The following is a 27456-nucleotide window of genomic DNA, read 5'->3' on the forward strand; positions in this document are numbered from 1 at the left end:
CCAAATCCAGATGTCTGATGTTCTGAAAGAGCTGCAAAATCTGGACCCCTACAAACCAGCAGGGCTAGACAATCTGGACCCTCTCTTTCTAAAATTATCAGCCGAAATTGTTGCAACCCCTATTACTAGCCTGTTCAACCTCTCTTTCGTATCGTCTGAGATCCCCAAAGATTGGAAAGCTGCCGCGGTCATCCCCCTCTTCAAAGGGGGAGACACTCTAGACCCAAACTGCTACAGACCTATATCTATACTACCCTGCCTTTCTTTTTTTTCTTCTTTTTTTAATACATTTTACTCCCTTTTCTCCCCAATTTTCGTGGTATCCAATCGCTAGTAATTACTATCTTGTCTCATCGCTACAACTCCCGTACGGGCTCAGGAGAGACGAAGGTCGAAAGCCATGCGTCCTCCGAAGCACAACCCAACCAAGCCGCACTGCTTCTTAACACAGCGCGCCTCCAACCCGGAAGCCAGCCGCACCAATGTGTCGGAGGAAACACCGTGCACCTGGCCCCCTCGGTTAGCGCGCACTGCGCGCGGCCCGTCACAGGAGTCGCTGGAGCAGGATGAGACAAGGATATCCCTACCGGCCAAACCCTCCCTAACCCAGACGACACTAGGCCAATTGTGCGTCGCCCCACGGACCTCCCGGTCACGGCCGGCTGCGACAGAGCCTGGGCGCGAACCCAGAGACTCTGGTGGCGCAGCTAGCGCTGCGATGCAATGCCCTAGACCACTGCGCCACCCGGGAGGCCTTACCCTGCCTTTCTAAGGTCTTCAAAAGCCAAGTTAACAAACAGATCACCGACAATTTCGAATCCCACCGTACATTCTCCACTATGCAATCTGGTTTCCGAGCTGGTCATGGGTGCACCTCAGCCACGCTCAAGGTCCTAAACGATATCGTAACCTCTATCGATAAGAGACAATAGTGTGCAGCTGTATTCATAGACCTGGCCAAGGCTTTCGACTCTGTCAATCACCACATTCTTATCGGCAGATTCAACAGCCTTCTCAAATGACTGCATCGCCTGGTTCACCAACTACTTCTCAGACAGAGTTCAGTGTTTCAAATGGGAGGGCCTGTTGTCTGGACCTCTGGCAGTCTCTATGGGGGTGCCACAGGGTTCAATTCTCGGGCCGACTCTTTTCTCAGTATATCAATGATGTCGCTGTTGCAGCTGGTGATTCTCTGATCCACCTCTACGCAGACGATACCATTCTGTATACTCTGGCCCTTCTTTGGACACTGTGTTAACTAACCTCCAGACGAGCTTCAATGCCATACAACTCTCCAACCGATCGCTACCAGCACCTGCCCGCCCATCCAGCATCACTACGCTGGACGGTTTTGACATAGAATATGTGGACATCTACAAATACCTAGGTGTCTGGTTAGACTGTAAACTCTCCTTCCAGACTCACATTAAGCATCTCCAATCCAAAATTAAATCTAGAATCGGCTTCCTATTTCGCAAAACAAAGCATCCCTCACTCATTCTGCCAAACATACCCTCGTAAAAATGACTATCCTACCGATCCTTGACTTCGGCGATGTAATTTACAAAATAGCCTCCAAAACTCTACTCAGCAAACTGGATGCAGTCTATCACAGTGCCATCCGTTTTGTCACCAAAGCCCCATATACTACCCACCACTGTGACCTGTATGCTCTCGTTGGTTGGCCCTTGCTTCATAATTGTCGCCAAACCCACTGGCTCCAGGTCATCTATAAGTCTTTGCTAGGTAAAGCCCCACCTTATCTCAGCTCACTGGTCACCATAGCAGCACCCACCCGTAGCACGCACACCAGCAGGTATATTTCACTGGACACCCCCAAAGCCAATTCTTCCTTTGGCCGCCTTTCCTTCCAGTTCTCTGCTGCCAATGACTGGAACGAATGGAAAAAAACACTGAAGCTGGAGCCTTATATCTCCCTCACTAACTTTAAGTAGCAGCTGTCAGAGCAGCTCACAGATCACTGTATCTGTAAATAGCCCATCCAACTACCTCATCCCCATACTGTTATTTATTTTGCACCTTTGCACCCCAGTATCTCTACTTGCACATTCATCTTCTGCACATCTATCACTCCAGTGTTTAATTGCTAAATTGTAATTATTTCACCACTATTGTCAGGATCCGGTGCGAGAAACAGTCACTAATAATCAGCAGAACCCAGAAGATGAGGCAGACACAGCAGTACTAAAGATGGTGGTTTAATAAAAGAACAAGATCTTCAGGTAAAGAATATATATCCACAATGTCCAAAATAAAGCCAAAGGGCAAAAAATGGATATCTTCCAAAATACAAAGAAAATCCACAAAGTGGTAAGAACAGCAAGGGAAAAAACAAACATCAAAAGACTAATCCAAAAAACACAAGAACAAAACCAGAGAACCTCTGGAAAATCCAAAAAGAGAAACTATATGTTCACAACAAGGCTGGGGCTGGGTGCTAACATACAAACACTGAGCAAAGAACTGAGGAACACACAGGGTTTAAATACTAACAAGGGAACGACATACAGGTGCAAACAATAATTAGAGCAAGGAAAAAATAAAAGGTTCAAAAAAGGTGAAATGGGGACATCTAGTGACCAAAACCAGAACAGTCCTGGCCAAAACCTGACAACTATGGCCTATTTATTGCTTTACCTCCCTTATCTTACCTCATTTGCACACACTGTATATAGACTTTTTTCCCCCTATTGTGCTATTGACTGTATGTTTGTTTATTCCATGTGTAACTCTGTTTTGTTGTTTGTGTCGCACTGCTTTGCTTTATCTTGGCCAGGTCGCCGTTGTAAATGAGAACTTGTTCTCAACTGGCCTACCTGGTTAATTAAAGGTGAAATAAAAATATATAAATATCTATACTTTGACTCCAAGTATCAATTTGTAATTTTTTAAATGATAATTGCTAGTTAGCGTTAGCTAGCGATTGACAGCTGTAAGCGGCGCCAAAACTCTGTTATTTTTCATCCTAGAGCATGTTCTCCATCTTCTTTTTAAATGGTGAGCCAACATGCTATCACCCCCTTTTATTTCCATGACCTTATTGTGATAATATTGTATCGTGAGGTCCCTGGCAATTCCCAGCCCTAAATGACAGGACCAATGACTCAGTTACTTCATAAACACTTTCTCCTTCATATCAAAGTCAAATAAAGGTTACCTGAAGCCACCCCGTTGAACGTCAGTCACGTGGAGTAAAAAAAATATATGAATCTCAGAGTACAAGATGGAACTGAAAAGGAATTTGTAATAACTGTTACTATGGCGATATGAAACATTCCTTCATACAAAGATTAATCTTGCACCTTTGTGAGATAAATCCCCTGCAACTCATTACGTACAGGATCAGCTATATTGTCAAGTTATCTATAAATCCCCTGCAACTCATTACGTACAGGATCAGCTATATTGTCAAGTTATCTATAAATCACCTGTAACTCATTACGTACAGGATCAGCTACCATGTCAAGTTATTTATAAATCCCTGTAACTCATTACATACAGGATCAGCTACCATGTCAAGTTATCTATAAATCCCCTGTAACTCATTACGTACAGGATCAGCTACCATGTCAAGTTATCTATAAATCCCTGTAACTCATTACGTACAGGATCAGCTACCATGTCAAGTTATCTATAAATCCCCTGTAACTCATTACATACAGGGTCAGCTATATTGTCAAGTTATCTATAAACCCCTGTAACTCATTACGTACAGGATCAGCTACCATGTCAAGTTATCTATAAATCCCCTGTAACTCATTACGTACAGGATCAGCTACCATGTCAAGTTATCTATAAATCCCCTGTAACTCATTACATACAGGATCAGCTACCATGTCAAGTTATCTATAAATCCCCTGTAACTCATTACATACAGGATCAGCTACCATGTCAAGTTATCTATAAATCCCCTGTAACTCATTACATACAGGATCAGCTACCATGTCAAGTTATCTATAAAACCCCTGTAACTCATTACATACAGGATCAGCTACCATGTCAAGTTATCTATAAATCCCCTGTAACTCATTACATACAGGGTCAGCTATATTGTCAAGTTATCTATAAATCCCCTGTAACTCATTACGTACAGGATCAGCTACCATGTCAAGTTATCTATAAATCCCCTGTAACTCATTACGTACAGGATCAGCTACCATGTCAAGTTATCTATAAATCCCCTGTAACTCATTACATACAGGGTCAGCTATATTGTCAAGTTATCTATAAATCCCCTGTAACTCATTACGTACAGGATCAGCTACCATGTCAAGTTATCTATAAATCCCCTGTAACTCATTACATACAGGGTCAGCTATATTGTCAAGTTATCTATAAATCCCCTGTAACTCATTACGTACAGGATCAGCTACATTGTCAAGTTATCTATAAATCCCCTGTAACTCATTACATACAGGATCAGCTACCATGTCAAGTTATCTATAAATCCCCTGTAACTCATTACGTACAGGATCAGCTACCATGTCAAGTTATCTATAAATCCCTGTTAACTCATTACGTACAGGATCAGCTACCATGTCAAGTTATCTATAAATCCCTGTTAACTCATTACGTACAGGATCAGCTACCATGTCAAGTTATCTATAAATCCCTGTTAACTCATTACGTACAGGATCAGCTACCATGTCAAGTTATCGTCACCAATTCTGTCAGAATTCTGTGTAAATGTGAACTGGATAACAACACTCAGCTGGTCATATCTACACCATGACTTTTGTTTCCCACAAATAGACAATGGTGAGTGGCTGAAAGAAAGGAACTTTGTCTGAGATGGCATAGCCGTAGAACACAGCTGGGCTGGCTATCTTTATCGGGATCCCTTCCATGAATTCTTCAGAGGTTTGGTATGAGCTTGCTTTTGTTACCATGTCTGCAGATAGTTGAATTCCTTTGGACAGGAAACCTGACTAAGCGACACAAGCAGCACTAAGCAGTAACAATGATAGGCTTTATTTGTCTGTAAAAGAGCAGAGAGGAGAGGAGGAACTGCTGCACAGAATGAGTAGAATAGTGCTGTGGTCCACTGCCCATGTGGGTGTCTGTGTGTGTGTGTGTGTGTGTGTGTGTGTGTGTGTGTGTGTGTTTAAGCGTGTTTAAGCATGTGTGTCTGTGTGTGTGTGTGTGCCTGTGTGTGTGTGTGTGGGCCTGTGTGTGTGTGTGTGCGTGTGTGTATTACAGTTGAGCTGTGTGTGTGTGTGTGTGCGCGCGCGCGCGTGTGTGTGTCTGTGTGTGTGTGTGTCTGTGTGTGTGTCTGTGTGTGTGTGTGTGTGTGTGTACCATCAGTATCCCTCATTAATCTCCTCTAACTCGTGGTATTACAGCCCATCCATGTCTAACAGCAGGTGTAGGGGTGAAGACTGGGGCAGGTTGGAAAGAGATGAACTACACGTACGAGTCATACATACTCATGTTTTTATATCGGCTAATGAATTCAAGCAAAGACGTTTCACTTGCTTTGTAACAGTGAGACCTTAATGTACTCCTGGCATAACCTTTCCTACTGAGATGCTGTGTGATACCAAATAGTATCCTATTCCCTACATAGTAAACTATTGCTGACCAGGGCCTATATTATAGGGGAAAAGGATGCCATTTGGGACACGCCCATTGTGTAATACAAAACATCCGATAGGTCTAGAGTGCCTTCTGAAAGTATTCACACCCCTGTACTTTTCCCACATTTTGTGTTACAGCCTAAATTTAAAATGGATTCAATTGAGATTGTGTGTCACTGGCCTACTTTACTCCATAATGACAAAGTATAATTTTTTGTTGTTGACAGTTTTACAAATGAATTAAAAATGAAAAGCTGAAATGTCTTGAGTCAATAAGTATTCAACCCCTTTGTTATGGAAAACCTAAATAAGTTCAGGAGTAAAAATGTGCTTGTAAGGGAAACGGCTGTAAGGGAAACGGCTGTAAGGGAAACGGCTGTAAGGGAAACGGCTGTAAGGGAAACGCCTGTAAGGGAAACGCCTGTAAGGGAAACGCCTGTAAGGGGTGCGTAACTGGTGGCAGGGAAGTCAAACGCAGGAGAGCAGAACTTGGTGAATAGCCGGAGCAGTTTAATATATAAAACTAACGGCATACAAAACAACAAACACATGGGTACAAAACCCGTAGCACACCAGTAACACATAGCACGAGTACTTACAAATAAACAATTCCCGACAAGGACATGGGGGAAAACATAGGGAAAATATACAACATGTAATTAGGGAATTGAAACCAGGTGTGTGTGAAAACAAGACAAAACAAATGGAACATGAAAAATGGATCGGCGATGGCTCGAAGACCGGTGACGTCGACCGCCGAACACCGCCCGTACAAGGAGAGGAACCGACTTCGGCAGAAGTCGAGACAGTGCTTAACAAGTCCCATAATAAGTTGCATGGACTCACTCTGAGTGCAATAATAGTATTGAACATGACTTTTGAATGACTACCTTATCTCTGTACCCGACACATACAATTATCTGTAAGGTTCCTCAGTCGAGCAGTGAATTTCAAACACAGATTGAACCACAAAGACGAGGTATGCCTAATGCCTCGCAAAGATGGGGCGCCCATTGGTAGATGGGTGTAAAAAAAAAAAAAAAAGCAGTTTTAAATTAAAAGGTTGGCAATAGGTTTAACTGCTTCCTGCAGGTTTAAGAACCAATACAGCTGTAGATCAGTATGTGTGTGTTCTCACTTCTAACACTACGGGCAGATTCGAGTCATTCTGACACAACGTGCGTCATTGTTTACTCTGTTTAGCCACCCTCGCTCTTCTTGTTCAGATATTATGCACATTTATGGCTTGGTAGCAAATGACGTCGCCATTGAGCTAGTTGTCATAGTAGCGGAAAACAGTAGCAAGCGATATGAGCGATGGAGAGAGATTTGAGGAGATGTGAAAGGGAGCCTCGCTCTATCCAATCGTAGCAAAGGGAGCCTCGCTCTATCCAATCGTAGCAAAGGGAGCCTCGCTCTATCCAATTGTAGCAAAAGGAGCCTCGCTCTATCCAATCGTAGCAAAGGGAGCCTCGCTCTATCCAATCGTAGCAAAGGGAGCCTCGCTCTATCCAATTGTAGCAAAAGGAGCCTCGCTCTATCCAATCGTAGCAAAGGGAGCCTCGCTCTATCCAATCGTAGCAAAGGGAGCCTCGCTCTATCCAATCGTAGCAAAGGGAGCCTCGCTCTATCCAATCGTAGCAAAGGGAGCCTCGCTCTATCCAATCGTAGCAAAGGGAGCCTCGCTCTATCCAATCGTAGCAAAGGAAGCCTCGCTCTATCCTATCGTAGCAAAGGGAGCTTCGCTCTATCCAATCGTAGCAAAAGGGAGCCTCGCTCTATCCAATCGTAGCAAAGGGAGCCTCGCTATATCCAATCGTAGCAAAGGGAGCCTCGCTCTATCCAATCGTAGCAAAGGGAGCCTCGCTCTATCCAATCGTAGCAAAAGGATCAGATTTACAACCCACCCATTTGTTAGCTGAACCCACCCATTTGTTAAATGAACTAACAATAACACAAGGTCTGAATACTTACGTAAATGTGATTTCTGTTTTGTTTTGCAAAAATGTCTAAAAACCTATTTTCGATTTGTCATTATGGAGTATTGTGTGTAGATTGGAATAAAAGGAATCTAATTAATTATAGAATAAGGCTGTAACGTAACAGAATGTGGAACAAGGGAAGGGGTCTGAATACTTTCTGAATCCACTGTATATGGATGCTGTATAAAGCCAGGCACATTTAACAGTTTGGCTATTGATTATAGACCTAATTAAGTTGGGTTTGCTCCTCTCCTCAATTTTCTTAGATAATTAGGCTAAGCCCTATTCACACGGGACCTGTATTACTAGAGAACATTGGTTATGTAATTATTACCCCAGAATGTCCATTATTCCAGAGGACGATTCAGATGGGATTCGTTTTTTTCCAAAACGGCCCCGTGTAATTCTTTCTTTTTTTCCCCCAATAAATTGACAGTTGTGACCGAAGCCTGGAGGGTTTTTTTCCGAGGCGTGAAGATATTTCAACAAGTCTAGACGATAACAAGGCTACACTGACAACTCAAGCTTGGTTCACAAGTTTCTAAACCATACCAAACCATCTTTGGTATAGTGTCGCTATAATATTTGAATTGAGGAAGTGTGATCATAATCACTAGGATGTTTTAGCGATCCGCAGTACGTCCTAAATGCCCCCCTCCAGCCTTCAGATGTGAGCTGCCGAATCTGCCATGGCAGTAATTAGTTTTTTTGGCAAACTCCAAGGTCCTCTGATAATACTAGTCCTGTGCGAATCAACATCCCTGTTTTTTGAGAGAAATGTCTGAGTGCCCTTTCACTTGAGATGCGTTTTAAGGCTATGGATGCGAAAATTTATTTATAATTTCCAAAAGTTTAGGTCAGTTATATGAAGCTTTGCAATCTATCAACAGCGTGGGCTACATTAAATAGGCACAATATTTTTTTTACTGATGCATTTGGCAATATTAAATGAATACACACAAAAGCATTCCCTGTGAAAGTTCACACATGTAGGACCTTCATATAGAGGCTATGCGCACCACTTTATTCAATTTATAGAAGAATCAGTCATTTTTTTTCTTTCTCAAATCGCGAGCAACACCTGTCAAACTCAGACATTTCTCTTTTTAAAAAACAGGCATGTCGATTAGCACGGGACTAGTATTATCAGAGGACCTTGGAGTTCGCCAAAAAACAATAGGTTATTCTGTCTGGAATTGTTACTCTCCTGCCATGTACAAATTACTGCCATGGCAGATTCGGCAGGACTTAAATTACAGACAGATGTGGGGTTTTGTGCTTGTGCACATAATTACATTACCCGACCTTCCCCAGTAAAACTAATCCCGTCCGAATAGGGATTAAGGCCAGGGCTGTTTCCTCGTCTCTGCTGCTCCTGCCTCCGCTGCATTGTTCTCGATCCCAATATGATGGTTAACTTAGTTATTATGCACATAGCAACATAGGGAAAAGGCACCAATTCTATGGTGCACTGAATATTCACATTTAATGATATTGAATATCGGCCTAAAATATCGACCATCGGCTTCCTTGACCCACAACAATCGGTATCGGCATCAGCCCTAAAAAAATCCATATGAAAACAGCCTACCCAGCTCTGCTAGGGCGAGTAAAATGGTCAGTGAGCTGTTCTCTCATTTGTGTCTGGATGTAGCTAGCAAGTTAGCCAACGTTAGCTAGTTATCTTGGGTGCTTGAATGCTGTTGTTTGGGCCAGAGCGCTCGGATCAACCCTACTTCTAAACCAGGTCGTCCAGTGTGCGCTCTGAGCACGTCCAGTGTGCATACTCTGAACACACGTCCAGTGTGCATACTCTGAACACACGTCCAGTGTGCATACTCTGAACACACGTCCAGTGTGCATACTCTGAACACACGTCCAGTGTGCATACTCTGAACACACTGAACACACGTCCAATGTGCATACTCTGAACACACGTCCAGTGTGCATACTCTGAACACACTGAACACACGTCCAATGTGCATACTCTGAACACACTGAACACACGTCTAGTGTGCATACTCTGAACACACGTCTAGTGTGCATACTCTGAACACACTGAACACACGTCCAGTGTGCATACTCTGAACACACTGAACACACGTCCAATGTGCATACTCTGAACACACTGAACACACGTCCAATGTGCATACTCTGAGCACACTGAACACACGTCCAGTGTGCATACTCTGAACACACTGAACACACGTCCAATGTGCATACTCTGAGCACACTGAACACACGTCCAGTGTGCATACTCTGAACACACGTCTAGTGTGCATACTCTGAGCACACTGAACACACGTCCAGTGTGCATACTCTGAACACACGTCTAGTGTGCATACTCTGAACACACTGAACACACGTCTAGTGTGCATACTCTGAACACACGTCCAGTGTGCATACTCTGAACACACGTCCAGTGTGCATACTCTGAACACACGTCCAATGTGCATACTCTGAACACACTGAACACACGTCCAATGTGCATACTCTGAACACACTGAACACACGTCTAGTGTGCATACTCTGAACACACGTCTAGTGTGCATACTCTGAACACACTGAACACACGTCCAGTGTGCATACTCTGAACACACTGAACACACGTCCAATGTGCATACTCTGAACACACTGAACACACGTCCAATGTGCATACTCTGAGCACACTGAACACACGTCCAGTGTGCATACTCTGAACACACTGAACACACGTCCAATGTGCATACTCTGAGCACACTGAACACACGTCCAATGTGCATACTCTGAGCACACTGAACACACGTCCAGTGTGCATACTCTGAACACACTGAACACACGTCCAATGTGCATACTCTGAGCACACTGAACACACGTCCAGTGTGCATACTCTGAACACACGTCTAGTGTGCATACTCTGAGCACACTGAACACACGTCCAGTGTGCATACTCTGAACACACGTCTAGTGTGCATACTCTGAACACACTGAACACACGTCTAGTGTGCATACTCTGAACACACGTCCAGTGTGCATACTCTGAACACACTGAACACACGTCCAATGTGCATACTCTGAACACACTGAACACACGTCTAGTGTGCATACTCTGAACACACGTCTAGTGTGCATACTCTGAACACACTGAACACACGTCTAGTGTGCATACTCTGAACACACGTCCAGTGTGCATACTCTGAACACACTGAACACACGTCCAGTGTGCATACTCTGAACACACGTCCAGTGTGCATACTCTGAACACACTGAACACACGTCCAGTGTGCATACTCTGAACACACGTCCAGTGTGCATACTCTGAACACACTGAACACACGTCCAGTGTGCATACTCTGAGCACACTGAACACACGTCCAGTGTGCATACTCTGAACACACGTCCAGTGTGCATACTCTGAGCACACTGAACACACGTCCAGTGTGCATACTCTGAACACACGTCCAGTGTGCATACTCTGAGCACACTGAACACACGTCCAGTGTGCATACTCTGAACACACGTCCAGTGTGCATACTCTGAGCACACTTTGGCAATCCAGATTAAATGTATGAATACACCGGTAGTATAAACCAGCCTTTAGTCTTGAAATCTTTGGTTGTTTAGTACATGGCTTCACATGTGAATCCTTAAAAGAGATGGGTGGGGCTAAGGCTTTAGAGGGTGTGAACAATGCTGAATGGATCAGTCAATGTTCAATGCTGATTGGATGTAAACAAAGAAGAGCTCTCCAGTAGGTGTACCAAAACAATCAAAACATCAACTTTCAAAGTTGAATTACTTTCCCATTGTTCCCCATTGTAGTGTATGATATACCACTTTCTAGCTCTGAGTCTTTTATCCAATGTAAAAATAAAAACATTTTTTAAATGTTGCTACATAAATCAAATCACATTTTATTTGTCACATACACATGGTTAGCAGATGTTAATGCGAGTGTAGCGAAATGCTTGTGCTTCTAGTTCCGACAATGCAGTAATAACCAACGAGTAATCTAACCTAACATAAGACCGAATCGAGCCGGTCGGTCACAAAAATAAACTGGAGTTGATTACCAAGACAACGTTGAATGTTCCTGAGTGCCTAGTTACAGTTTCACCTAAATCAGCTTGAAAATCAATGGCAAGACTTGAAAATGGCTGTCTAGCAATGATCAACAACCTGACAACAACTTGACAGAGATGGAAGAATTTTGAATTTTTAAAATAATAATAAATGTACAAATATTGTACAATCCAGGTGTGCAAAGCTCTTAGATAATTACCCAGAAAGACTCATAGGTCGCTGCCAAAGGTGATTCTAACATATTGGCTCAGGGCTGTGAATACTTATGTAAATTACATATTGGCTCAGGGCTGTGAATACTTATGTAAATTACATATTTGTGCATTAACATTTTCAATACATTTGCAAACCTTTAGAAAAACATGTTTTTACTTTGTCAAAAATCGATTTAAACAATTTAGAATTCATGTTGTAACACAACAAACTGTGTAATAAGTCAAAGGGTGTGAATACTTTCTGAAGGCCCTGTAGCTGTAGAACATCTACAATATTCAGACTCCTTGACTTTTTCCACATTTTGATGTGTTACAGCCTTATTCTAAAATGTATTAAATAGTTTTTTTCCCCTCATCAATCTAAACACAATACCCCATAATAACAAAGCAAAAACAGGTTTTCAGAAATGTTTGCAAATTTATAAAAAAATAAACTGAAATATCATATTTCCATAAGTATTCAGACCCTTTACTCAGTACTTTGTTGAAACACCTTTGGCAGCGATTACAGCCTCAAGTCTTCTTGGGTATGACGCTACAAGCTTGACACACCTGTATATTGTGAGTTTCTCCCATTCTTCTCTGCAGATCCTCTCAAGCTCTGTCAGGTTAGACGGGGAGCGTCGCTGCACAGCTATTTTCAGGTCTCCAGAGATGTTCAATCGGGTTCAAGTCCAGGTTCTGGCTGGGCCACTCAAGGACATTCAGAGACTTGTCCCGAAGCATTGCTAGCTATAGCATTGTTGTTTGAGTTGTGTGCTTAGGGTCATTGTCCTGTTGGAACGAGAACCAGACCCAGTCTGAGGTCCTGAGTGCTCTGGAGTAGGTTTTCATCAAAGATCTCTCTGTCCTTTGCTCTGTTCATCTTTCCCTCGATACTGACTAGTCTGCCAGTCCCTGCCACTGAAAAACATCCTCACAGCATGAGGCTCCCACAACCTTGCTTAACCGTAGGGGTGGTGCCAAGTTTCCTACGACGAAAACGTTTGGCATTCAGGCCAAAGAGTTCAATCTTGGTTTCATCAGAGAAGATAATCTTTTTCCTGAGAGTCCTTCAGGTGCCTTTTGGAAAACTCCAAGCAGGCTGTCATGTGCCTTTTACTGAGGAGTGGCTTCCATCTGGCCACTCTACCATAAAGGCCTGATTGGTGGAGTCCTGCAGAGATGGTTATCCTTCTGGAAGGTTCTCCCATCTCCACAGAGGAACTCTGGAGCTCTGTCTGAGCGACCATCCCCTCCCTGACCAAATCCCTTCTCCCCCGATTGCTCAGTTTGGCCTGTTGGTTGTTCCAAACGTCTTCCATTTAAGAATGATGGAGGTCACTGAGTTCTTGGGGACCTTCAAGCCTCCAGAAATGTTTTGGTACCCTTCCCCAGATCTGCGCCTCGACACAATCCTGTCTCGGAGCTCTACGGACAATTTCATCGACCTCAGTTTTTGCTCTGACATACACTGTCAACTGTGGGACCTTATATAGACAGGTGTGTGCCTTTACAAATCACATCCAATCAATTAAATTTACCACAGTTGGACTCCAATCAAGTAGAAACATCTCAAGGATGACCAATGGAAACCTGATACACCTGAGCTCAATTTTGAGTCTCATAGTAAAGGGTCTGAATACTTATGTAAATGAGGTATTTCTGTTTTTTTTTTTTTTTTTTTTTTGCAAAAAATAAATATTTGCAAAAATGTATACAAAACTGTTTTTGCTTTGTCATTATGGGGTATTGTGATGTCATTATGGGCTATTGTGTGTAGATGGATAAAATATGATTATGTTTTCATCAATTTTAGAATAAGGCTGTAACGTAACAAAATGTGGAGAAAGGGAAGGGGTCTGAATACTTTCCAAATGCACTGTATATCAGGCATACTATCCATTAAATCTGTTGAGCACAGTGGAGGCTCCTCAGAGGAGGAAGGGGAGGATCATCCTCCTCAGTGAATTTCATTTTTTTTAAATGGTAAAACATTGAAAAAGTTATAATTTTTAGATGAAACTATACAAAATATTTTCACATCACCAAATAATTGATTAAAACACACTGTTTTTCAATGCAGGTCTACAGTAGCCTCAACAACTCTGTCGGGTAGCACCATGGTTAGCCGGAGGACAGCTAGCTTCTGTCCTCCTCTTGGTACATTGACTTCAATACAAAATCCAGGAGGCTCTTGGTTCTCACCCCTTTCCATAGACTTTAACCAGTAATTATGACAACTTTCGGAGGACATCCTCCAACCTTATCAGAGCTCTTGCAGCATGAAATGAGAATGAATGAATCTAGCACTGAAAGCATAAGCTACCGCTAATTTAGTTACTCAAACACCTGGCTCAAACAGAGGGATGCTATGTTAGCTAGCTGGCTATGACTATCCAACACAACACTGGAACTCTTCCAAGTCAAGGTAAGCTTTTGGTTTTATTAATGTATTGCCACCTGGGACCACAGGTGTAACTGCTTACTGACTAAACACTATAATGTTACTGCATGCTTGCAGCAGGTTTACTAACGCATTAGTTCTATTAGCTATGTTGACTAGGACGTTACTTTAGCTAATATGGAGACAATGATGTAGGCTGTGTGTAGCGGTTATGACATGGTTTGGCTTGGAAAGTTTTTTTCACCTGGTCACATACAGATTGTAAAGGGTGGGAAACTTTCTAGTACATTTCTGGAATATTCCATGGGAGGTTAAGCCCAGGAATTTTGGAAATTTTGCTTAAATTCATTTTTAAAAAAGTTAGCTTATAACAGCAAACCTTTTTTGTGGGATACACATAAGGCAATTCTAAGTCTTGTGGTATATTTTGGTTAAACTATACCCAATTCAATGGAATTGCAGCCCTCTGCATGCACAGTGCATTCTTCCATCACATGTGTAGTAACACTCTTCCATCATTTTACAGATGCATGTTGAAAATATTTTTGGGAGATGCGATGGATCATTGGGGATCATTCAATATTCCCTTTCTTTTGTTGTTCAGTGAAATCATCCCATGTGAAGAGTCAACTCATTTAATTGAAGTTCAGTTTGTAACTAAATAGTTGTTTTATTTTTATTGGAAGGATTTAAAAGGTTTATGTTTCTGTCTCCATATATGGTAAATATATCCAATGCAAAAAAACATCTACATTTAAATGGTATTATTATTCTTTTGCATATATTCCTGTTAATTCCCATTAATTCCCACGGAAAGTTTCCACCTCTGAATATTCAGCGGCAAGAGAACCGTTGAATATACATATGGTGCATAGAATAGAGAGACAGAGAGAGACAGACAAAGTAGTTATTTGACTCTTAACAAGCCCCTTACACTGGATTTGTACCAGTGCTGCTCAAAATGAGAAGAAGCTATAAACTGGGGATGATCAAACACTGAGGAGAAGCTTTAAAGCCTACTCATGTGAGCACTGGGGACACACTGGTCTCCCCAAACAAGACACCAAGTTAGAAAACTGTAACTAGTGATGTGGGAAACAATCCATTCAGTTACATATCAGAATATATAATCAAACGGTATATCGTATTGTTTTGACAATAATGAACATTCATTTTTTTGCGCTAGTTGGCTGTACCTGCACCAAAACTCCAGTATTTTCCCCTTCATAGTTTGCTTCCATCTTCTTTTTAAATTAGGGAGCCAACATGTTTTTCAGCACTTTATTTCCACAACTGATCAGAAGTATTTTTCTCCTGGCTCTCTGCAGCATATTTATTGTTTATTATTTACTCCATGTGTAACTCTGTGTTGTTGTCTGTTCACACTGCTATGCTTTATCTTGGCCAGGTCGCAGTTGCAAATTAGAACTTGTTCTCAACTAGCCTACCTGGTTAAATAAAGGTGAAATAAATAAAAAATATATATATATATATATATATATATATGGTGATCGATATGTTTGAATCATCGAAACGCAATACATATTTAAATCGTGACAATCGCATTACACTACATGACCTGAAGTATGTGGACACCTGCTCATCGAACATCTCATTCCAAAATCATGGGCATTAATATGGAGTTGGTCCCCCCCTTTGCTGCTAAAACAGCATCCACTACACTGGGAAGGCTTTCCACTAGATGTTGGAACATTACTGCGGGGGGACTTGCTTCTAGTCAGCCACTAGAGCATTAGTGAGGTCGGGAACTCAGCTTGCTTCCATTCAGCCACTAGAGCATTAGTGATGTCGGGAACTCAGCTTGCTTCCATTCAGCCACTAGAGCATTAGTGAGGTCAGGAACTCAGCTTGCTTCCATTCAGCCACTAGAGCATTAGTGAGGTCAGGAACTCAGCTTGCTTCCATTCAGCCACTAGAGCATTAGTGAGGTCAGGAACTCAGCTTGCTTCCATTCAGCCACTAGAGCATTAGTGAGGTCGGGAACTCAGCTTGCTTCCATTCAGCCAATAGAGCATTAGTGAGGTCAGGAACTCAGCTTGCTTCCATTCAGCCACTAGAGCATTAGTGAGGTCAGGAACTCAGCTTGCTTCCATTCAGCCACTAGAGCATTAGTGAGGTCAGGAACTCAGCTTGCTTCCATTCAGCCACTAGAGCATTAGTGAGGTCAGGAACTCAGCTTGCTTCCATTCAGCCACTAGAGCATTAGTGAGGTCAGGAACTCAGCTTGCTTCCATTCAGCCACTAGAGCATTAGTGAGGTCAGGAACTCAACTTGCTTCCATTGCTTCCATTCAGCCACTAGAGCATTAGTGAGGTCGGGAACTAAGGCCAGGTTACTGTTTGTTAAGGTATTCTAGGTGTTCCACATACAGAACACTCTGGATAATACCATGGTGCATTGTTACAGCCCACCCCGTGGAGGTATTAGAACTGTACGTTGTTTATCAGATCTGAATGCCACTGTTGACCTTGTGTTATGAATTCAATCTGGCGCTTTGCTTTTCATGAAATAGTTACAATGCATCTGGATTATCTTTGATGCCCAGTGAAATACTGTAGGGCAAAATCATGCCTAAAACGTCAGGAGTGTATCCATTTTATTTCACAACATCCATATAGTCATCGTAAATCTCTTGACTTGGACATTACAACTGTCATAAACCTTATACGTTTTAGTCACCTGTGTGACGTGAGTCATTCATAGCTGTGTGTGATTTTCTGCCACACAAATACCCCTCCAGGGACTAGGAAACTGTGGGGATGGGGGATGGAATTCCTCAGGAAATTACAAGTCTGTTCGTGACCTGGCCTGACCTTGTCCCTTCCCCCTGTGACCGACAGTTATGTGGGGTCAGGCAAGGGACCTTACTTACTGGGGGGCTGTCCAGACCTCCTGTCTACTAAGATGATGTGACTGCTGTCTGTCTCTACAATACTATGCTAGGTATTAATCGGCGTGACAGCTCAGTTCCGCTGACAAAGCCTCCCGACCATGGATAGAGGAGCCTTATTCTTCTCATCGTCCCAGGAGGTTAGCCGTAGCCATGGAGTTAACATGTTCCCCCCAAAATATATTATAATCACGGCCCTGTAGCCTACTACTGAATTGACTCGTTATGCTAATGAACATTGCAATGCAAATATTTTATGCCTGCGAGGGCATGACATGGCTGGGAGATCATTTGCCTCTTAGTCAAGGGGTCGTGCTATTGATTATAAGAGTGTGTGTTGGGGGGGCGAGAGAGTCATGCACAACAAAAATCTGAGGGGGCAAAAAGTGGACGGGACAATCTGAGGGGTGGAGGGGGGGGGCGGACATGACCCCCCTCCTTAGGACCATCTGGCAGAGCGCCCCCAGAATATGTTCTGTGAGTTAACCTGTCTAGGATCAGCGTGGCGCTAGCGGCACCCCCCCCCCCCCCCCACTGAAAAACCAGTGCCGCGAAATTCAAAAAAAATATATTTTTAAAATATTTAACTTTCACACATTAAAGTCCAATACAGCTAATGAAAGACACAGATCTTGTGAATCCAGTCAACATTTCCGATTTTTAAAATGTTTTACAGGGAAGACACAATATGTAAAGATATACATCTATTACCTAAAAACACATTAGCATAATCCACCATCTTTTATTTGTCCACCAACACCAGTAGCCATCACCAATTCGGCTAAACTAAGATATTTATAGCCCCTAACCAACAAAAAAACTCATTAGATGACAGTCTGATAACATATTTATGGTATGGGATAGGTTTTGTTAGAAAAAAGTGCATATTTCAGGTAGACTTCATAGTTTACAATTGCACCCACCATCACAAATGGACTAGAATAATTACAATGAGCAACGTGTTTACCTAACTACTAATCATCAAACATTTCGTAAAAATACACAGCATACACGAATCGAAAGACACAGATCCTGTGAATACAGACAATATTTCAGATTTTCTAAGTGTCTTACAGCGAAAACACAATAAATCGTTATATTAGCTTAGCACATAGCAATTAGCAGCCCAGCATTGATTCTAGCCAAAGTGAGCGATAAAAGTCAACATCGCCAAAAGATATAAATTTTTTCACTAACCTTCTCAGAATTCTTCCGATGACACTCCTGTAACATCACATTACAACATGCATATACAGTTTGATCGAAAATGTTTATATTTAGCCACCAAAATCATGGTTAGACAATGTGAAATGTAACTCAGCTGGTCAGAATTTGTCCTTGCGCCACTTAGACAGTGATCTACTCTTATACATAAATACTCATAAACGTGACTAAAAAATATAGGGTGGACAGGGATTGATAGACAATTTAATTCTTAATACAATTGCGTTATTACATTTTTTAATTTATCCTTACTTTTCAATACAGTTTGCGCCAAGCGAAGCTACGTCAAAAAACATGGCGTCCTAAGCCACTAAAATGTTTCGACAGAAACACGATTTATCATAATAAAAATGTCCTACCTTGAGCTGTTCTTCCATCAGTATCTTGGGCAAAGGATCCTTTCTTGGGAGAAATCGTCTTTTGGTGGAAAGCTGTCCTCTTGCCATGTGGAAATGTCAACTGCGTTCGGGATGAACTGAAAAGCGTGCCCAACTTTTCACATCGTTGCAAAAATAAATGTCCCAAAATCGCACTAAACGGATATAAATTGCTATAAAACGCTTTAAATTAACTACTTCATGATGTTTGTAACTCCTATAACGAGTGAAAAGATGACCGGAGAAATATAACAGGCTAAACTAACGCTTGGAACAGGAGAGGGTCGGTGTCTTCCACGCGCGTTACGCAGCAAGAAAAGACTTGCTAGCTAAAGGTTTTTTTCATTTGTAGGGCCTGTGAACGAGCAATCGACCCCGTTGGAATCGTCATCACGTAAAGGCATCCAGGGGAAGACGTAAGAAGTGTCCGTATAGTCATAGCAACGACAGTGCCCTTTTAACTGACTTCAGAAAAGTGGCCAACATTTCTCAAATCTGACTCCATGTCAGGGAAATTGCTGTAGAATGGGCTCTGTTCCACTTAGAGACAAAATTTCAACTCCTATAGAAACTATAGACTGTTTTCTATCCAATAATAATAATAATATGCATATTGTACGATCAAGGATTTTGTGGGAAGCCGTTTAAAAAATTAGCCACATTAGCATAAATAGTCTAAACAGCGCCCCCATCCCCAACAGGTTAAGAGACGATGCCAGGCACATGCCAGAACCAACCCTATGAACTATGCGTATGTAACCAGTATATGAGAGATCTAACGGGACTGCCCCGTTAGAGCTCCTGATCGACATGTGTTCTGGATGCATTGAGTTGGTTGGAACCTCTCCAGTACACTGATAATAAAGAACGATTCATTTAAGATTGACTTTGAGTGTCCCTGTGTAGAATTTACACGACAATAGTTAGACAAGCTACCTACTCTTAACTTGATTGATAGCCTGAAATGGCTTCTTGGCAGCTAGTTATGATGTTGGGGGATTGGGAACCTATCTGGGCTAGCTAAAACCAACTTTATGAAATTGTTAAGTTGCTTGTAGTATTTCAGAGAAGAAAAAAGAAGAAGAAAAAAGGCAATCTTTAGGCAATTATTTCTGAGGGGGCATGACTTCTCAGTGTGGGGGTTGGGAGGTCTCTGACCCACTATAGGCATGACGCCTCTGTGTGGGGATTGGGAGGTCTCTGACCCACTATGGGAATGACACCTCTGTGTGGGGGTTGGGAGGTCTCTGACCCACTATGGGAATGACACCTCTGTGTGGGGGTTGGGAGATCTCTGACCCACTATAGGCATGACGCCTCTGTGTGGGGATTGGGAGGTCTCTGACCCACTATGGGAATGACACCTCTGTGTGGGGGTTGGGAGGTCAATGACCCACTATCACCAGGAATCATAATACATTATTTATTTTGTTGATACCACAGATTAAGAAAAACTTCACAGTGCTGGGAATCCTCTTCCTCTCTCTCTCTCTCTATATATATATATATATATATATGTATATATGTATACATGTATTTATGTGTGTGTGTGTGTGTGTGTCTCTCTCTCCAAATATATATATATATATATATATATATATATATATATATATATATATATATATATATATATATATATATATATATATATATATATATACTGTATGTGTATCTCTCTCTTTCTGTTCCACTTGAATGGCATAAAGGAAACTGGGGTATGCTCCTCTGCTCATCAATCAGCCTGTGTAGGTATTCTGCATTCGCACTCAGCAACACGTTGAGCACAGCTTGAGACGAGAACCCGCTAATTGAATATTAGACCCCTGATGAACAGCGAACGACATTATAATGGCTTCCAACCTGCATGGGTCGCTTCCCAAAATGCACCCTATCCCCTATTGGACTCTGGTCAAATGTAGTGCACTACAGTATATAGGGAATAGGGTGTCATTTATAGTGCACTACACTATATAGGAAAAAGGGTGGCATTTGAGACACATAATGATTTCCTCACATTCTTGGCATTGTTGGTTGTTGTAGATGTGATGTACAGACACGTCACCTACCTAGCACTCACCACAGGTGTGTCATTCCCAGCAGATATTCCATCCCCAGTACCTGTTCCACTTATAATAACCCTGAGAGGAGAATAGTACACGGTAGTAACCACACAAACACAGTGGTCTGGAAATACAGTTGACACAGCAGGTGAGGTCACCCGTAGGAATGGCATGAATCTGCTCTCTCAGTATCAAACACAAGTGTGTTTTTCTCTTTTAAAAGTATATTAGAGGACACCATGAGGAGAGAATGGAGAGAGAGGGATTGGACACCATTCTGGAGGACACCATACCGTCCTAGAAGGTACCGTCCTGGAGGACACCATTCTGGAGGACATCACACCGTCCTAGAGGACACCGTCCTGGAGGACACCATTCTGGAGGACATCACACCGTCCTAGAGGACACCATTCTGGAGGACATCACACCGTCCTAGAGGACACCGTCCTGGAGGACACCATTCTGGAGGACATCACACCGTCCTAGAGGACACCGTCCTGGAGGACACCGTCCTGGAAGGTACCGTCCTGGAGGACACCGTCCTGGAGGACACCACACCGTCCTGGAGGGTACCATCCTGGAGGACACCGTCCTGGAGGACACCATTCTGGAGGACATCACACCGTCCTGGAGGACACCACACCGTCCTGGAGGACACCATTCTGGAGGACACCATTCTGGAGGACATCACACCGTCCTGGAGGACACCGTCCTGGAGGACACCATTCTGGAGGACATCACACCGTCCTGGAGGACACCATTCTGGAGGACACCACACCGTCCTGGAGGACACTGTCCTGGAGGACACCATTCTGGAGGACACCACACCGTCCTGGAGGACACCATTCTGGAGGACATCACACCGTCCTGGAGGACACCATTCTGGAGGACATCACACCGTCCTGGAGGGTACCGTCCCGGAGGACACCGTCCTGGAGGTCACCACACCGTCCTGGAGGACACCACACCGTCCTGGAGGATACCACACCGTCCTGGAGGACACCACACCGTCCTGGAGGACACCACACCGTCCTGGAGGATACCACACCGTCCTGGAGGACACCACACCGTCCTGGAGGACACCACACCGTCCTGGAGGACACCACACCGTTCCGGAGAGCACCATTCTGGAGGACACCACACCGTCCTGGAGGGTACCATTCTGGAGGACACCACACCGTCCTGGAGGACACCATTCTGGAGGACATCACACCGTCCTGGAAGGTACCGTCCTGGAGGACACCACACTATTCTGGAGGACACCACACCGTCCTGGAGGACACCATTCTGGAGGACACCACACCGTCCTGGAGGACACCACACCGTCCTGGAGGACACCATTCTGGAGGACATCACACCGTCCTGGAGGGTACCGTCCTGGAGGACACCATTCTGGAGGACATCACACCGTCCTAGAGGACACCACACCGTCCTGGAGGACACCACACCGTCCTGGAGGACACCACACCGTCCTGGAGGACACCACACCGTCCTGGAGAGTACCGTCCTGGAGAGTACCGTCCTGGAGAGTACCGTCCTGGAGAGTACCGTCCTGGAGGACACCACACCGTCCTGGAGAGTACCGTCCTGGAGGACACCATTCTGGAGGACACCATTCTGGAGGACACCACACCGTCCTGGAGGACCCCACACCGTCCTGGAGGGTACCGTCCTGGAGGGTACCGTCCTGGAGGACACCATTCTGGAGGACACCACACCGTCCTGGAGGGTACCGTCCTGGAGGACACCATTCTGGAGGACACCACAACGTCCTGGAGGGTACCGTCCTGGAGGACACCATTCTGGAGGACACCACACCGTCCTGGAGGGTACCGTCCCGGAGGACACCATTCTTGAGGACACCACACCGTCCTGGAGGACACCGTCCCGGAGGACACCATTCTGGAGGACACCACACCGTCCTAGAGGGTACCGTCCTGGAGGACACCATTCTGGAGGACACCACACCGTCCTGGAGGGTACCGTCCTGGAGGACACCATTCTGGAGGACACCACACCGTCCTGGAGGACACCATTCTGGAGGATACCACAACGTCCTGGAGGATACCACACCGTCCTGGAGGATACCACACCATTCTGGAGGACACCATTCTGGAGGACACCACACCATTCTGGAGGACACCATTCTGGAGGACACCACACCGTCCTGGAGGACACCACACCATCCTGGAGGGTACCGTCCTGGAGGGTACCGTCCTGGAGGGTACCGTCCTGGAGGACACCACAACGTCCTGGAGGGTACCGTCCTGGAGGACACCATTCTGGAGGACACCACACCGTCCTGGAGGGTACCGTCCCGGAGGACACCATTCTGGAGGACACCACACCGTCCTGGAGGACACCGTCCTGGAGGACACCATTCTGGAGGACACCACACCGTCCTGGAGGGTACCGTCCCGGAGGACACCATTCTGGAGGACACCACACCGTCCTGGAGGGTACCGTCCCGGAGGATACCACACCGTCCTGGAGGGTACCGTCCTCTCCCACATGCCTTTTGGCGAACACCAAACATGTTTGCTTAATTTTTTCTTTAAGCAATGGCTTTTTCTGGCCACTCTCCGTAAAGCCCAGCTCTGTGGTGTGTACGGCTTAAAGTGGTCCTATTGACAGATACTCCAATCTCCGCTGTGGAGCTTTGCAGCTCCTTCAAGGTTATCTTTGGTCTCTGTTGCCTCTCTGATTAAGTCCCTCCTTGTCTGGTCCGTGGGTTTTGGTGGGCGGCCCTCTCTTGGCAGGTTTGTTGTGTTGCCATATTCTTTCCATTTTTTTTATAATGGATTTAATGGTGCTCCGTGGGATGTTCAAAGTTTCAGATATTTTTTATAACCCAACCCTGATCTGTACTTCTCCACAACTTTGTCCCTGACCTGTTTGGAGAACTCCTTGGTCTTCATGGCGCCACTTGCTTGGTTGTGCCCCTTGCTTAGTGGTGTTGCAGACTCTGGGGCCTTTCAGAACAGGTGTATATATACTGAGATCATGTGACAGATGTGGACTTTATTTAACTAATGATGTGACTTCTGAATGTAATTGGTTGCACCAGATCTTATTTAGAGGCTTCAAAGCAAAGGGGGTGAATACATATGCACGCACGACTTTTCATTTTATTTTATTTTTTTCATTTCTTTTCAAGTAATTTTTTTAATTTCACTTCACCAAGTTGGAATATTTTGTGTTTCTCAATTACATGAAATCCAAATAATAATCCATTTAAATTACAGGTGGTAATGCAGCAAAATAGGAAAAACACCAAGGGGGTGAATACTTTTGCAAGGCACTGTATACTGTAGGCTCCAACATACGCAACAGGTATACAGAGCATAGCTTGGAGAGGCTTAAAAGTCCACGTACAATTTAATATGAATAATGAACAGAACATTTGAAGCACATCACGATACATCCTAGCCTGGTCTCAGAAATATTTGGCATGACAAGGAGTTGGCATGATAGCACAAACAGACTGGCACTCAGGCTAGATACATACTTATTGGTGTATTTAAAAACGTAATTCCTGACAGGAAGCTTCTTAAGTTATCCAGCATCAACACACTGACATGCAAAGCTGAAACAACATGCTAGACCACACGTTGTTTGCAGACTGAGGCTCCTTGCCTTCTTCCGTACAGATAAGGGTGGCCCGCCGCCCTGCCTTCTAAACGCTACATTCTGACTTGACAGCTAGCTTTCATCATCTGCTGAGACACAGACAGCTACTTCCTTACGATGGGTTTCCAATAGTTTGTAGACAAAGGGTGCGTTCTAAATTGGCACCGTATTCCCTATGTAGTGCACTATTTTTTGACAAGTACCCGATGTGGGCCCTGGTCAAATGTAGTGCACTACATAAAGAATAGGGTGCCGTTGGAGACGTAAAGACAGACAGTCATCTCTGAGCAGCACCTGTCATTGAAACTGAAGTCACTCGGATCTCCCTGGGCAAACAAAGGATATGACAAACGGCTCTGAAGACAACTGTTTGTTGACCGGGCGCTAGTCTGGGCAGGGTTTGAAACATGACACGTTGAAACTTTTCTAAAGCGTGTATAATCTGTAACCAAATACGATGTGTGTCTATCCTGCTCTTATGAATGATGACTAACACCACCGTAAACATAGACGCAACACAAATCTTCAAAAAGGAGCACACTACACCTTATTGGTTGACACACTGGACATTTTGAAATGGCTCTATGGTTCTGTCCTAAATGACACTTCGAGATATTAGCTGATGTACGAAGGGCTATATAAAATAAACTTGATTTGATATCCACATAACAGCCTAGGAATAGGTTATTGGGGTAATACTTATACTCCAGCCAGAGATACAGAGATGACAGCTCTCCTTGTAGGTAATTGATAAATGACTGTGTCAGATGTATTCGCCTAGCTAACAGCAATGTCTACTGTCTAGCAGCTCCATAGTGTACTCCCAGAGAGAGCGGTCTCATTAACCACTGACGCCACATGAAGACATCACTAGTGGAGGACGGCAAGTCGGCAACAGTTAGAGTTCCTATTCCCTATGTAGTGCACTACTTTTGACCAGGGCCCATAGGGTATAGGGTGCTATTTGGAATGCAATCTAAAAAAGATGGACCTCCACTGGGAGATGAGAGTTGAGAGTCACAAACTGTTATATGAGATGACTTGTAGTGCCAGACAGAACAGGTTAGTACAGAGGTCATCCTTAGAGCAGAACCAGTCCAGCACCAGTCCAACAACCAGCACCAGTCCAGAGAACCAGCTCCAGTCCAACAACCAGCTCCAGTCCAACAACCAGCACCAGTCCAACAACCAGCACCAGTCCAACAACCAGCACCAGTCCACCAACCAGCACCAGTCCAACAACCAGCACCAGTCCAACAACCAGCACCAGTCCAACAACCAGCACCAGTCCAACAACCAGCACCAGTCCACCAACCAGCACCAGTCCAACAACCAGCACCAGTCCAGAGAACCAACCAAGACGTTTGGAACACCAGACACAAAGCAGGGGTTCAAATCCCCTTGTCCTACCTAGCGTCCACAGAGGTTACAATGAATGTATGTGATGTTGCATACCACACAGCCAGTCTCACCAAATTGGTATAGAATATCAAATCCTTTGTCTATTATAAAATAGAGCCTAGCCATAGTAGACTAATGCATAATTGATACAATGGACATATGGAGGACCTACGACTACTACTATTCAGTAGGGTTGAATATTGTTCTGTAGTAACTTCTTCACTATTAATATTATTTAATGATTTAAATGTTAACCTACTATGTTGGAGATTTGAAGGCACCTTTGGCTCCATAGTGTGACGTTTATACTGGAGTGGTCACATGTTTATTATGTTTGTCTGACACACATGCTCTATGGGTAGGTTAGAGTCCGCGCAATAACACATTCACCCACATAGGCTGATATATTTGGTTCACACATTGTTTAAACACACCATGATTTTAATTGCTATAATTATTTATCGGTTTCGGGACATGATCATTTTGGATCCATGACGCATTTACGTGTGCGTATTTCCTCCATCTCCACGCGCCCTCTAAAACATTATAAAACGGTTAAAGCACATAGGCTATTCAACATAATAGGGATAAGGACTGTAAATAAAAATAGTAACCCAGCCTACCTCGAACTCTTGCAGACAGTGACAGCCCGCGGTCGGATGACTTGACTTGTTGTGGTGGCAACAGTAACGGATACAGAACACTTTGCAGCCTCTCAAGCTGGTGCTGATCTCCGAAGTTTTCACGAGCAGTAGATGCCAGAGAGCGCGCGCTCTTACGTCTCTCTCATTATCCCATTTCCAAAATTTAAAACACGTACATTGTTCTACTTTTTTTGTAGCCTATCGGTTGATTAGCCTTTACCGTGGATATATGTTCCAAGTACACTAACTAGGACTACTAACTAGCCTACTGGCAATAGTACTCGCTGCATGTGTCCCTAAACTAAAGCGCTTCCCAGAGGACACGTGATTAACCCACCCGGAATAGCTCTCATTCCGACAGATGGGATCAATTACACCGTACTACTGCCTCGAGCTAAAGCTGCCACGCTAGCTGCCTCGGTGGATCGTTCCCCTCGGTGCAAACATATCTCCCATCAGCATCTCTACGGTTCTAATACAGCCTAATACGTGATGTCTCTTTCAAAGCGGTGTAAAAGAGCAGTGCCATGAATGTCATTTTGCGCGCCTTGCACACACAGTACATGGCTTTTCTTTGGAATGTCAAACCATCATCACCGGGGGGATTTATATCGTCTCACTCAGCTCTCACGTTACAGAATGCATTAGCGTTTAGATGTTGTGGGTGTGTGTGTCTGTGAGTTCTCCAACATGTGCTGATTGTCAAGTCAGATCGATTGGGGAGATAAATCAGTTTCGTAAGATGCCGTTTTATCAACTCGCGTTTCTAAAATAGCAAAACATCTTCTACTCTTGGAAATGGGCCAGGATAAATCATCTTGAGCATTTCCTTTCAGAGGCATATTCACAAGAGGATTAACTGTTCTCTCTTTTCAAGAGTTTGGCTGAACAACAATCCCCATATCAAAATGCTGCTACAGAAAATTGAGGGGAAAAAAATGTAATTGAAAGTGCCTGAGAAAATGAA

At 43.9% G+C, this 27456-nt stretch overlaps 1 protein-coding gene across 1 annotated transcript in view; it reads right to left on the minus strand.

The window, feature by feature from the left end:
- The window catches only part of LOC129858507 (probable E3 ubiquitin-protein ligase MID2), a 276015-nt gene extending 248950 nt beyond the window's left edge, over positions 1-27065 (minus strand). Inside the window, exon 1 of the mRNA XM_055927796.1 lies at positions 26469-27065. The gene's annotated coding sequence lies outside the window, so the exon portion shown is untranslated. The remainder of the gene's footprint in view (positions 1-26468) is intronic.
- Positions 27066-27456: the final 391 nt, after the last annotated feature.

Source organism: Salvelinus fontinalis, chromosome 6 (genome assembly GCF_029448725.1).
Source record: "Salvelinus fontinalis isolate EN_2023a chromosome 6, ASM2944872v1, whole genome shotgun sequence".
In the NCBI taxonomy this organism is placed as follows: domain Eukaryota; kingdom Metazoa; phylum Chordata; class Actinopteri; order Salmoniformes; family Salmonidae; genus Salvelinus; species Salvelinus fontinalis.